Genomic DNA, 14,181 nt, shown 5'->3' on the forward strand with positions numbered 1-14,181 from the left:
AAAGATCTGCAGGTAATGAACACCACTGACACCATGACTCTAAAGCAGGTGCAAGAAAATTCAAGTGTCACTAAGGGGTCCTCCCATGCAAAATGGAAGAACAAAAAGGAGGCTTCTGAACCTCTTGAGGGAGAACCCAAGACCAAAATCCAGCCAAAGGTCCGAGAATGCTTGCTAGGGGGATCGGGGATTGTTCCTAATGCTGCAGTCAGTGATAGGTGTCCTGTGACCACGGCCAAGACTAACAGCAAACCTCACAAAGCTGCCTCCAGCTGGATCAGCAAGACAAAGAGCCATGGGCAGGAGAAGATAAAAAACACCATAGAAAACTCTAAGAAAGCTAAGGAGTATAAGCAGCCAGGGAACAAGGTAAAGGCAGAAGAAAAGCCCTCCAAACATTAGATGAAATGCAAGAAAAGTCAACCTGAGCTTTGCCAAGAGGCCGTTAAAAAGCCCCGCCTCTACCTAGGCATACACATGCTGGATTCTGTCCAAATTTGGAATAGGCTGAGGAAGGCAGATGAGTCTAAGATGACCAGAAGAGAAGTAAAATTCTCCGTGGAAGCTGTGTTTACGCCTCATGGCCACCTTTGGAAAATAACCAAACTTGAGACACATCACTAAAAGGTTTGGGGGGTCTATCCATAAATGAAAGTTGGGGGATGCGAACACATACACTGGGGAATGAACCTACCAGATGAGTGATCAACGCCCTCAGAGTCATTCAAGGATGACTCTATACAGGGCAAAGCCAAGAGAACAGTTGCAGCATGAAGCCTGAAGATAAGCTCCTGGGAGATGCAAAGATAAGTCACCATGTCCTCAGGCCCTCTGTTCAGCATCCCTAACTGCACCATTTCACTTATCCCAACAATATTCAGAGTTGCTGTTACGGTGACACTTCACTAGCGTGTTTCAACAATTAGGTCCATTGCCTCTGTAAGTCTTTGGATTTGTAAACTCCCCAAGGTAGCCAAGTCTGCTATGAGGAAATTTCTGGTGGGGGGAGATCAAATTATATTAGCTTTTGGGGCTGTTCTTTGGTCTTCCATGGTCCCTGGTGTCTGTAGTTTTCCCTAAACATCGCTTTTAACTGCAGCTCACACAAGAACCAACTTTATAAATGGCGTTATGGCTGCATTGCGGTAGGTACCGTACAAAGACATGCGTCCTAGGTCACCACTCCCAAAGCAGTTAGTAACAGGTGACCTTGAGCCTGGAAGGTTGTGGTGGAAAGAGATGGTCCTAGGAGAGTTAATGGGGTGATGGATGGATGGAAAGGAAACCGGTAAGGGTAGGGAAGTGGAAATCTGGTGATCATCATGGGATAGTTGGTGGATGTTTTTCAAATACGTTAAAATATTTTTTCTAAATGAAATTCAAGAGAAAAATACGGAAATAAGATAGGTTCTAAAGAACAGTTTACATATAAGACCCAGAGAGCTGAAAGGGCTGGCATTCCTTCTGGAGCTTTCAATCATAGTATTTACTAAATATGTCATTTTCACATCACTTAGCTGTGGAGAGTAATAGTGAGAAACAGAATGCCACCGGAAAAGCAAACTGGATGACCACCTTTCATAAAAGGCAGGTGGAAGGTGTTCACATGGATCCCAAGTGCAAAGATATGTTAACAGGAACATATATTTAACTAATTCTGCTTGGTACCAGTAACTACTTTGTTGAAAATTGGGGGAAATGAACGCAGTTTCTGACTGACCTGAGACTAACCAGTTAATAGATTTTCCCAGGAAATGGTAGTTGACTGGCTGGGAACAGAAAAACGTGAAAAGTGTTTTGCTACCTTAATGTATGGCTGGAGGAAATTGATCCCAGTAATCTCTTAAAACTAACAAGCTTCAACTGTCTTGAAGGAATGTTATATTCACTGAGCAAAAAATGTTGGGAGAAAAGTCTGAACTGATGGGAAAAGAGACAATAAGTGCAAAAAGAAGGGCTTGAAATTTGGGTTCCTCTGAAAACAAAGCTTGAAAAAACAAGATCTGGTGGGAACATGATTTACTGGGAATGAGATCTGAGGAGGAAAAGAGTGATATCAGGGATGTGAATAAGGGAAATCCAAGTTAAGGAATACTTAGCTAGTTGACTACCCCATGGGCAACATGGTTCCAAGACTTCCAGAAATTACCAAGGAATTTACTTTAATTTTCTTTCTTTTATATGGTCAATTACAAAATGTATTCTGTGCCTTCTTCAAATAGAATTTGGAGTATTCATTTCTTTCTCAATATTCTGTTCATTGGTGTAAGCATCTTAAATAACTGCTGGATAACAGAATTATTGATCAGACTTAGTTTTACTTTAATGTTTATTTGAGATTACTGAAAACTAGGTCTAAAGTAAAGTGTGTCTTGATTGGTACAAATAGAGAAAGGAGGTTTAGGGATGGAATTAGAGATTATAGTGTACCACATTCAGTTCCTAATAAAACAAATAAAGGACAGTGTCCCAGATAGACTATTGAAAAAGATATTCTTCTCCATTTAACCTGTATATTCAGCATTTTCTATATTTAATTAAAAATGAAAGAATGATCCTATATTTGGTCTTTTAAAGACATTCCAGGTTGGTTAAGGAAACAAACACTGCCTATGAAATCATAACAACTTAATCATAAAAACCAGATTACTACATAAATTTCCAACAATGTCAGTGCTAAGAATTATTTCCCTGGATCTCACTAGTGTACATGAGAGTCATATGAATACACCTGTGTGGATACATCGCTGGTATCTAATTTAGAGAATATATATATAGAGATTAGATCACATAGCTGAGTGTGATCCCAACTTTTCTAGTCACTGCCCTGCCCCCCTACACCCAAAGACTTGTACGAATCCTTATGTATCCATGACTTTTCCTCCTCCCCTCTCCCAGAGTCTTTTAAAATTTCTTTTCCAGTACTAATGTAATGCACTTTAGAAAATCTTGAGTTAACCTTAATTTTTGTCATTTAGCCTTTATATAGAGAACCAAGAAAATCTTATTAAAAGTGTATTTTTGTATTCTTTGAAAATGGTAATAAGAACATTATCATTGAGTCCCTGAATATACATTATAGAAAGAATTTTGTTAGAAATTCCCTGTACAAATCAATACTCGAAGAAATAAATAACTTCTCTGAATGTGAATGAACTGGGACATTTCAAAGTATCAATCAGTGAATCAAAGATGAATCATAGTATCCTATAAATAAAAATGATCTTGTTGTAATCTAGTCAATACCATTACATTTTTCCCTATACCAGCCAATAGCACTTTTAATTTTTTAAATTATTTTCGATTTATTTTTATTAGTGAAACACCATGAGGTATAGTTGTAGACTTACATACCTTTGTGCTTGGGTTTCAGTTATACAAGTATCAAGTACCCATCCCTCCACCAGTGCCCATTCTCCACCACCAAGGAACCCAGTGACCCTCCCACCCCCAATCTCCCCCACTCCACCCCACCTCAGGGCATTCCCTTTTGCTTTTTCTTTGCTTTAGGGTGCTGTGGTTTGCAATGGAGGTCAATACCATTACATTTTCAAAGAAGAAAATAGGCCCCTAGATGTTCAAGACACTGCTAGTCTCCTGGGCTTCTTCCTAGCATGTATCCTGCTCCAAGCCTGCCCTTTGGAAATATGCTGGGAAGGAAAATGGATGTACCTTTCCTCACACTGACCTGAAAGACTCTTGATGATTCTCAGCCACATCAACTATTTCATTTATTGCCTGATATCACCTCCTGTCCTTTATTTTTTTAAAAAAAAATATTTGATTTGTTTCTGGATTATAAAGAAAAAAATCTAAATGCACTAATAAAACAAAAGAAAATCAAACCTTTACACTCTGACATCAGAATTGTCCTTACAATAGGGGAAGTAAATGACTGAAATTGGTAGGGGAGTGTTGTTAGTTGGTTGTGGACTTTAGCTGGATATTTGACAGTGCATGGAGTATGAATACACAATTGCTGAGATGAGGAAGTCTGTACTTGAAGCGAATACAGTTTGTAAACTAGTCATCACAATTATATGTCCATATGAAATTTATCTACATATTCTTTGTGCCTCCCTTGCATTTATGTGTTATGCATGCCTTATACTGGCCTCAGAAATGCATCTGAGGCCACTCGGAAAATTAGTTGCGTGCCAAGTAGGGTGAGAGATGTACTAAATAATTGGAGGAGGAAGAAATATGTGTTGGAGCTCACGAGACGTGTAAGAGGAATATATAGATATGTATGTGTGTGCAAATGCACATACATATGTATAAATCTATATATGGGCTGGAGCGATAGCACAGTGGGTAAGACGTTTGCCTTGCACGCGGCCAACTTGGTTTCGATTCCTCTGCTCCTCTAATAGAGCCCGGCAAGCTACTGAGAGTATCCCTCCCGCATGGCAAAGCCTGGCAAGCTACATGTGATGTATTCGACATTCTAAGAACAGTAACAACAAGTCTCACCATAGAGACGTTTCTGGTGCCCGCACAAGCAAATCGGTGAACAATGGGAGGACAGTGCTACAGTGCTATGGTTAATTCAAACGGTGTTTATGCAAAATATGAAAGAAACAAATAAATATTCTATAAAGCTGATTACACCTATTAAATTAATATAACTTTAAATAGTGTTCAGAAATGAAGTTGAAGAATTTTAAGGCTATAGAAAGATATTGACAATATATCAAGAAACACATGGATCTTTGAGGAGAAAGAACACATAGCTCTTGTCCTATCTTAAGATCATTATTTTTTGCTTTTATAGAATATGCTTACCCTGAGTTTTTAAAATAACTTCAGTTTTTTAGAAAGCATCATAATCAATTATATTATTTAAAAAATAAAAAAGTTGGGTTTGTAATTGTATTCTGTATGTTTGGAACCTGGGAAGTATTTTCCTATGTAAGCTACATTAAACATGATATTTATAACAGAAATACCATCTGCAGTAGTATTCACAATAGCCAGAAGAAACTATGTTATACCTACACAATTGAATGCTACGCAGTTGGCAGAAAAATCACATCATGAGATTTTCTTATAAATGGATGTACATGGAAGAATATCATGCTCAATGAAATCAGTCAGAAGGAAAGGGGTATACTGATTGGACTACCCCTTTTTTGGATATAAAAAAACAGAATATGAGACTAATACCCAAGGATAGCAGAAACACAGGCCAGGAGAATTGGTCAATCGTTGGATGCTTGCCACAAGTGCTGAAGTCAGGCATGTGGAATAAAGAAGTGACTGCTATGACAATGATAGTTGGAAGTAATTACTCTGGGTGAGAACTGAGTGCTGAAAGTAGGTAAAGAAATAAACGTGAGAACCTCTCAGTATCTGTATTACAATCCATAATGCCCAAAGGATGAGAGAGAGAGATAAAGAGAGAGAAAGAGGTGCCTGCCTTAGTGTAGAAACAGCAGGCTGTCAGGTGGGGTTTGAGGTTGGGAGAGGGAGTGGTGGGAGAGAAACTGGGGACATTAGCAATGGAACTTTATACTAGTGGAGGTTGGGTGTTGAAATATCCTATGAATGAAACTGAATCATGAAAATGTTTGTAATTTGTGTCTCCTGCAGATTCAATACAAAAACATGATATTTAGTTTCTACCACCATGACTAACCTATGAGTTTGCTGAAATTTATTTTTATCACCTTGGCTGGTCTCATTACATGGGTGCCTGTGTGGTAAATTTTTTTTTTAATTTTATGCGGACTTAAGAGACAAAACTAATGGGGTTGGGATTTATGGTGGAATGGGAGAAGAGCACAAAAATCCCTGTTGACCACAGCTCAGCAGGGTCAGCTAACTTGCGTGATGCCAGAACTCCTTCACTCATTTCCTCTTTTTATTGTGGAAAAATGAAAGGACTTTTCAGGCTGCCAGGGGGTTGTCCCCTCCAGTTTACACTATTTTCTTTTCGATCAGAACGGTTTAAAGACATTTGAAAAATTTGGAGCTTAATGATATGTTCTCATATATTTCCCCTACATTTTGTCAGTGAGAATAAATCCAGGAAGGCCAGCATGAAAAAGTTGAGGTGTATGCCTTAACCACCAATGCCAACACTAATGTAAGTATGGAACCCAAAGTACAATAGTTAAACTTCAAAATGTGTTTGTCAAGGAAATCGATGGGAATGCAGGGAGAAATGGGTCATATGTTGGTGGAGGGATGCAGACACTGGTGGTGTGATTAGAATTGGAATATTGTATTACAAAACTCCATTATAAATGACTTTGAAAATCAAAATTGCCTAAATTTAAAAAAGAGAATTCAACTTACGTCTATATTTCAAGAAAGCTTGTCTTAGCAAATTTTGGCAGGGAGACCATAGTTGGTAGAGAGATGGAGAAAGAAAGGGAGAGTTGACAGTTGGGAAGAGAAGCCTGGATATCAAGGAAGAGATGAAAGCTGATCTTAGAAGATTAGGAGTCATCAAAGTTTAGAGAGTTAAATGGTGAGACCATTGCAGTTTAGATAGTTAAATAGAGAGATTGGTTTCAGTCATCAGCAGTGTATACATAGAGAGAGTTCAAAGACCTCACAGATATTCAGGCTATATTAACTAACAAGGGGAGCGTTTTTTTTTCCTGAAGCACTGTGTAAGGATAATATATTGCCAGGAAGAATGATAAGAAGTTGGTTCTCTTTTTCACAGATTAATATATTAGAGATGAAAACTTTTGTACAAAGGAATCTATCATCTTGTCCTGTTGCTCTGTTTTCTTGTCATCATTCCATTCTCCCCCATGACTCTACCTAATCAGGGCTCTGAACATTTCTCAACAGTGTCACCACATAGCCTCAGAGCTTGTGTTAACTGCCCGTAGCTCACAGCTCTCATGATTGCCCCCCATCCAAGCCAGAGCCATCCTTCTGAAAGCAAGGGTATTTGCTGAAATCCCGTTCTTCCTTGAAGTGACAGCCATGATTTACCTCTTCTTAATCATTGTGTTTACAAATTTAGATGAATGTCCCTATACTAGTGACAGGGATTTTCCAAACTAAGAAAAGCATAAACATTTCCCTTTCCCCCAAGAAATTTGGGCCTGTTATTTTCTATCCACTGCTAATAATATGTGGTAATAAGGAAATAGAACTGTAGTAAAAACAAGTACATTGTCAATTTGGTGCCATGACTAGTCAGTCTGAGTATAAGTATATATTTCTAGAAAAAAAGCAGAAGAAAAGGAGTTGGTTGCTATCAAAGAATGCCAAATCTCTGCCAAGAAATCCTTTGAAAATAAAAATTGTGACTATGGAATGAATATAATTGCCACTCAATGCCTCTTTTATAGACCACAACACCCAAAAGGAGAGAGAGAACAAAAGGGAATGCCCTGCCACAGAGGCAGGGTGGGATGGGGGTATAGGTGTGGAAGGGATACTGGAATGTATGGTGGTGGAAAATGGACACAGGGGGAGGGATGGGCATTTGATCATTGTATAATCGAAACCCAAGAACAAAAATTTGTAAATGTACAACTGTACTTCATGGTGTTTCAGTAATAAAAATTTAAAAAAATAATATAAAAATTGTTTTGTCTGCCAGAGATCAGCCGATGGGAACCTCTCTGAAGGCAAAAGATGAAATTGGTAGACTTTTATTTTCCTTTGAGTATATTAATTTAATTTTGGAGTCAATTTATATGACAGTTCATAATGACACAGAAATTTTCAGCACTTCTCTTATTTAAAATATAGTGATACACAATATCTCTATCTCACATTATTTTTATTTCTGATAGTTTGACACAAAATATACATCAAAATCATAGATAAATGTAAGTTATTTAAATACTGTTTTGATTATTTAAAATTACATTATAGAATTACTAGAATTTCATAAATTTTAGGATTATGCATAATCAACGTGCATGTATCATATTACACTCACTACTGAAAGGCCTACTCTGTCATTCGCCATTGTTCAGTTTTTCCACTTTGATTACACCTTTCCATCTGGTAACTAAATAGTCTCATGGTTCTAAAGTTTGTTTGTATTGCTTTGAAAAGATCAAAATTATGCAATTTTCAACATTGGATGAAACTAGAGGATATCATGCATGTAAAGTTAGCCTTAAGGAAAGGAACAGATACAGAGAGATTTTTCACATATGTGGGATGTAAAGACAAATAGCAAGGTAGCAACAAAGGTTCAAGGGCAATGTAAGGGGAGAACTGATCCACACAATTGAGACAGGGGATTGGGAGGGAGGGATTCTGGGGGTTTGGGGGAGAGGGAGGGTTTATTTTTTGAGAGAATGAGGAGTGTCATGATGGAATTATGTTATGAGAAACCATTATTAATTGAATTATAAATCATAGAATATAAATATTGTTTTAGACGTTTGTCTGTCTCATTTTATACTTTTAGTTTGTTTTCTCCATATGCCACATATGCATGAACTTGTATGATGCCTATCTTTCTTTGCCTGGTTTATGTCACTAAACATAATATCCTCATGTGATCCAATTTTATACAGATAATAAGAAGATTTCACTTCATACAACTGAGTAGTATTCCATTGATTTACCCCTTTCATTTTCAAAATTTGTGGTTTAAAAGATACAAATATTGGTTTTAACAATGCTCTGGTGTTTTAATATTTTCAGTTTAGTGAAGCAAAATAGATTTTACTGAAAAACACTTAGAAACTTGTTAAACCTTTGTAGGGTGGAATGCAATATATGTTCAAGAGAGAACACTCGTTTAACAAAGCACGCAAAGAGAGACATAGAGAATGGATGCACGGTGTTTCTTCAAGGAAGAACACATGCTTGAGGACCAAGCCGACTCTGGTAGTTTAGGCATGAGAACTTGGAGTGGTATGAACTTAACTTGTGCACTTTAGGGGAGAACCTGAGTGAAAATATTAGAAGTACGTTCAGGAGCATCATAAACTGGAGTCTGCACTTGGAGTGCGGAGGGTAGAGAGTTCTTTGGGGAGATCCGGACTATGGAGAACAGTGATATTATAACATTAATGATAGTATCTTACCGTGAGATTCCAAAAAAATCTGTAACAGTGGCGTCAGAAATGATAACATTCTTAGGTATTTGGATTTCCTGTGGTAACAACGGGAAAGCTGAGTTTATGCTCTGGATGCCTCTGCCTGAAACAAGGTCAACAAATCATGAATGAAAAATTACAAGTTAGATGGATCAAGGATTCTGATCCCAGTGGAAGGCTAGCTTTTGGGTGGACAATTTCTACTGATGGCCTGATGTAGATTCTGATCCTGGGATATGTAACAGAAAGGAGGTAGTGACAGGTATCCTCAGAAGTGAAGCCTCTGAAACAGAATTCGTTCATGCCAACTAATAGTTTATCAATATTTGCTCATGGCTGCTACCATTATAACATGCCATTCAATGGTTTTGTGGTTTCAATTTACTGTGTCAAGATAAATTTCAAGTTTCTAAATGGAAGGTAAAAATCTGAGGCCCTCAAGATGATGAATTATGGGGAGGGGGGTGGAGCTGTAGCTATAGTACAGCAGGTAGGGCATTTGCCTTGCACACGGCCTACCCAGGTGAGATTCCCAGCATCCTGTATGGTCCCCCCAAGAACCCTGAGGAGTAATTCCTGACTGCAGAGCCAGGAGTAACCCCTGTGCTTCGCCAGGTGTGACCCATAAATGCAAAAAAAAAAAAAAAAGATGATGCCTTACCTTTAGATACTTTGAAGTCAAGTAGAAACATTCAGAAAACTCCCCAGAAAAGAGTTCTACTGGGTCAAAAACATCATCACCTCTAGCGTGAGAGCATACAGAAAATAAGGTTTCCATTTTATGCCAAGTTAAAGCAAGCCAGACATGATCTTGGAATTTTTTTCCAAGGGAAACATGGCTATAGGAAGGATAAGGTGAGAACTGAGTCTTAGAGGTCAAATATAGAAGAGAAGCGAGGGTCAAAAAGTATGAGGTACATTGGCGACCAGGAATGTTTAGAAAAGAATTTTTTAAAAAAGAAAATGCAATGAGACATCAATTAAGAACTTTTTAAATGTTTAAGAACAAGGATATAACTCAGGGATAGAGCATTTGCCTTCCTTTGTATGATGATCTTGGATAGATCCTTAGCATTGCAAACAGCATTTTTTAATTTTTAATTTCTTTCTTTCTTGCTTGCTTGCTTGCTTTTTTATATTATGGGTCGCACCTGCTATGTATAGGGGTATTTTTAATTTTTATAAAAACTCATAATTTTACCTTTTTAATCTGTTGTTTAAAAGGAAATCTAAAATATTTTAGAGTAAATTTATGTGAAGAAGAATAAAATTCACGGGGAATATTTAGTGTTCTTAATGATACAGCAGTCAGAATTTTGAGGTTAATTGTATGGGTATTGCATAAATAATTTTTCCCCATTATGTGGGCTCTCTTTTTATCATGGTCACCATTTTTTCTGAGTTGCAGAAACTTCTAAGTTTAATGTAGTCTCATTTGTTTATCTTCACTTTCTCTTCCTTGGTCAGTGGTGTTTCATTCTAGAAGTTTCCCTTATCTTTAATATCATGGAGGGATCTTCCCACATTTTTCTCCATATATCTTAAGAATTCAGGTATCATATTGATGTCTTTAATACATTTGATCTGACTTTGTGCCTGGCACTATAAAGAGGTCTGAGTTCATTTTTTTTTGCAGGTTGCTGTCCAGTTTCCCCAGCACCAGTTGCTGAAGAGACTTCCTAGCTCAATTTCATATTTCTTGAGCCTTTATGAAGGTAAGGTAAAGGTAAAGGCCCTCCCATTGTTCGTCGATTTTCTCGAGCGGGCTCAGTAACGTCTCCATTGGAGACTTTGTTGTTACTGTATTTGGCATATGGAATACATCATGGGGAGCTTGCCAGACTGTGCCATGCAGGCGAAATACTCTTGGTAGCTTGCCAGGCTCTCCGAGAGGGGCAGCGGAATCGAACTCGGGTCGGCCATGTTGGCTGCAATTTGCTTGAGCGGGCCCAACGGGCCCAATAACGTCTCTATCATGAGACTTTTTGTTACTGTGTTTGGTATATCGAATACATCTAATGGGCTGGAGCTATAGCACAGCGGTTAGGTCGCTTGCCTTGCAGCCAACATGTCCGACGCGAGTTCGATTCCTCCGCCCCTCTCGGAGAGCCGGGCAAGCTACCGAGATTATCCAGCCCTCACGGCAGAGCCTGGCAAGCTACCTGTGATGGATTTGAGCCTTTATGAAAGATTAGGTAATAATAATCTGAGGGCCAGCGTCAGGATATTTAACTATATTCCATTGATCTGAGACCTGTCTTTATCTGAATATCATGGTATTTTGATTACTACAACTTTGTAGTTGGGTTTGAAGTTGGGGAAGGTGTTCCCTTCTTCTTTTTACCAAAGATTGCTTTAGCTCTTCATGGGAGTTTATTGTTGTGTATGAGTTTCAAGACTGTTTAATCTATTTCTTTGAAAAATGTTATGGTATCCTTATAGAATGTGCATTAAATCTGTATAGAGCTTTTGGGTGTATTGCCATTTTGACAGCGTTAAACCTCTCAATCCATGAGCATGGGATGTGATTCCATTTCCTCATATACTCTCTTATTTCGTGAAGTAGTGTTTTGTAGGGGTTTTTTTTTTTGTATAGTGCCTTAACCTTTTTAGTTGATTCTAATATACTCGATTTTCTGAGGAATTATTGTGAATGGGATTGTTTTTTCTCTATTTCTTTTTTCTCTTTCATTATTAATATATGGGAAAGCCATGGAGTACCAGATATTGATTTTGTAATATGCTACTTTACTAACCAAATCTATCGTTCCCAGGAGCTTTTTTTGTAGATTCTTTGGGATTTTCTAAGTATAGTATCATGTCATCTCCAAATAGTAAAAGCTTGAGTTCTTCCTTTTTTATCTGGATGCCCTTCATATCTTTTTTTTTTTTACCGAAATCATATGGCAAATACTTCAAGTACAATGTTGAATAGGAGTGGTGAGAGTGGGTAACTTGTTTTGTGCCTGATAGTATTTTGGGATTCTAGTTCATTGATTTCTGCTCCAAGCCTTTAGTTTATCCCCGTTGATAATAATGCTTGCTGTGGGTTTGTGGTAATTTGCTTTGACTATATTGAGGAAAGTACTTTCAACTCCCATTTTGTTGAGAGTTTTTCATCATGAATAGGTGCTGGATCTCATCAAATGCTTTATCTACATATATTGATATGATCATATGACTATCTTTATTTTATTGAGATGGTGTATTCTGTTGATTGACTAGAGAATGTTAAGCCATCCTTGCATCCCCAAGCTAAACCTACTTGGTCATAGTGTGTGAGATTTTGTTGAGTTTCTGGATTCTCTTTGCTGGTATTTTCTTGAGAATCTGTGTATCTGTATTCATCAAGGAAATAGGTCTGTAATTTTCTTTTTTTGTGGTGTGTCTGTCTGATTTGAGTACTAGGGTGATCTTTGCCTCATAGAAACTATTTGAGAGTATTTATGATTCTTCAATTTCCTGGAAAATCTTGAAAAAATGTTGGCAGCATTTCCTCTTTAAAGGTTTGAAATATTTCACAATTGAATCCATCTGGGCCAGGGAATCTGTTTGGGGGGATACTTTTGACCATCATTTCAATTTCCTTGGTAGTGATAGGATCAAGTATTCCAAATCTTCGTAGTTCAGCGTTGGGAGGTAATCAGAAACCAAAAATTTATCAATTTATTCAAGATTCTCTAATTTCCTGCTGCAAAGATTCTCAATATAATCTCTGATGATCCTGTGGATTTCTGTAGTTTCTATTAGGATATGCCTCTTTGCTTTTCTGATTAGATTTATTAGAATTCTTTCTCTTTGTTAATTTGAGAGGCTTCTCGTGGTTTATTGATCTTATTTATTTTCTCAAAGAACCAGCTTTTGCTCTTATTGGTCTTTTGGATTGTATTTTGGGATTCTAGCTCATTGATGTCTGGTACAAGTTTTATTATTTCTTTCTTCCATCCTAGTTTGGACTACTTTTGTTGGTCATTTTCCAAAATCTTGAGCTCTAATTTATTCATGTAGGCCCTTTCTTTCTTCCTGATGAATTCTGGCAGAGCTATACTCTTTCCTCTTAACACTGCTTTTGCTGTGTCCCACAACTTCTGGTAGCTTGTGTCCTCATTCTCATTTGTTTCTGGAAACTTTTTATTTCCTCTTTGATTTCTTCTCTAAGCCAAAAGTTGTACATTACGTCCCTTAAAGAAAATATTTTCTTGCTGAGCTTTAGTCTGTTTGATCTATTGAGAAGTGAATAAGTAGTGTTGAAATCTCCAACTAGTATTGTGTTGATATCAATGTTTTTCTTTAAGTCTATTAGAAGTTATTTTTAAATATTTTGCTGGTCTGTCATTAGGAGCAACTACATTGAGGAGGGTGAGTTCTTTCTGATGTACAGATCCCATGATCATGAAGAAATGACCTTCACTATCTCTTATAACCTATAGCCTGAAGTCCATGTGGTCTGGTACTAGTATGGCCACTCCAGCTTTTGTGGAGGTGTTCTTTTCTTTCTTGAAGAATTGTTTTCCAGCGTTTATCTTTGAGCCCATGGTTACTTTGATTGTTCAGAAGTGTTTCTTCAGTCAGAAGAAAGTTGGGTTCAGTTTTCTAATTCATCTTCCCATTCTGTGCCTCTGAATTGGCACATTTAGTCCATTGACATTGAGGAGATTGTTGTGATGGGGATTTGTGCTATCTTTATGTAGAATTTTTGTACTTGTGGGGATTGTCTTAGCTTAAAGTCGCCCTGTTAATTCTTCTTGCAACAAAAATATGGAACACTTTACAAGTTTGCATGTCATCTCTGTGCAAGGACCATGCTAATCTATGTATCATTTCAATTTTAGTATATATGTTACAAAACATAGTAGGAGTTAATTTTTCCATATTTTTCTCTTCTGATTACTTTGAGTGCTGTCCTTACTCACTCCTATGGCAGACAGTGATTCCTAATCAAGGAATGTATTTCAAAGCAGCTTAAATAGATAGATTTAGAACTTTAATGTCTCAGCAAGAAAAATATGGTTTTTACCATATTATCTTTTACCATACCCAAGACATCAGTTTTACAAAATAATTCTTTTGGAAGATGGTATATAAGTCTCGTTTAATGCCCTTCCCTGAAACCTTCATTAAGACCAATAAACTAGAGCCTTTTGCTGTT

The 14,181-nt window shown here is 37.4% G+C and overlaps 1 pseudogene; it reads right to left on the reverse strand.

Moving 5' to 3' along the window:
* Positions 1-13,784: 13,784 nt before the first annotated feature.
* Positions 13,785-13,883, reverse strand: LOC130022982 (uncharacterized; annotated as a pseudogene).
* Between the last annotated feature and the right edge of the window lie 298 nt (positions 13,884-14,181).

Source organism: Sorex fumeus, unplaced genomic scaffold (genome assembly GCF_029834395.1).
Source record: "Sorex fumeus unplaced genomic scaffold, SorFum_2.1 ptg000021l, whole genome shotgun sequence".
Taxonomy (NCBI): domain Eukaryota; kingdom Metazoa; phylum Chordata; class Mammalia; order Eulipotyphla; family Soricidae; genus Sorex; species Sorex fumeus.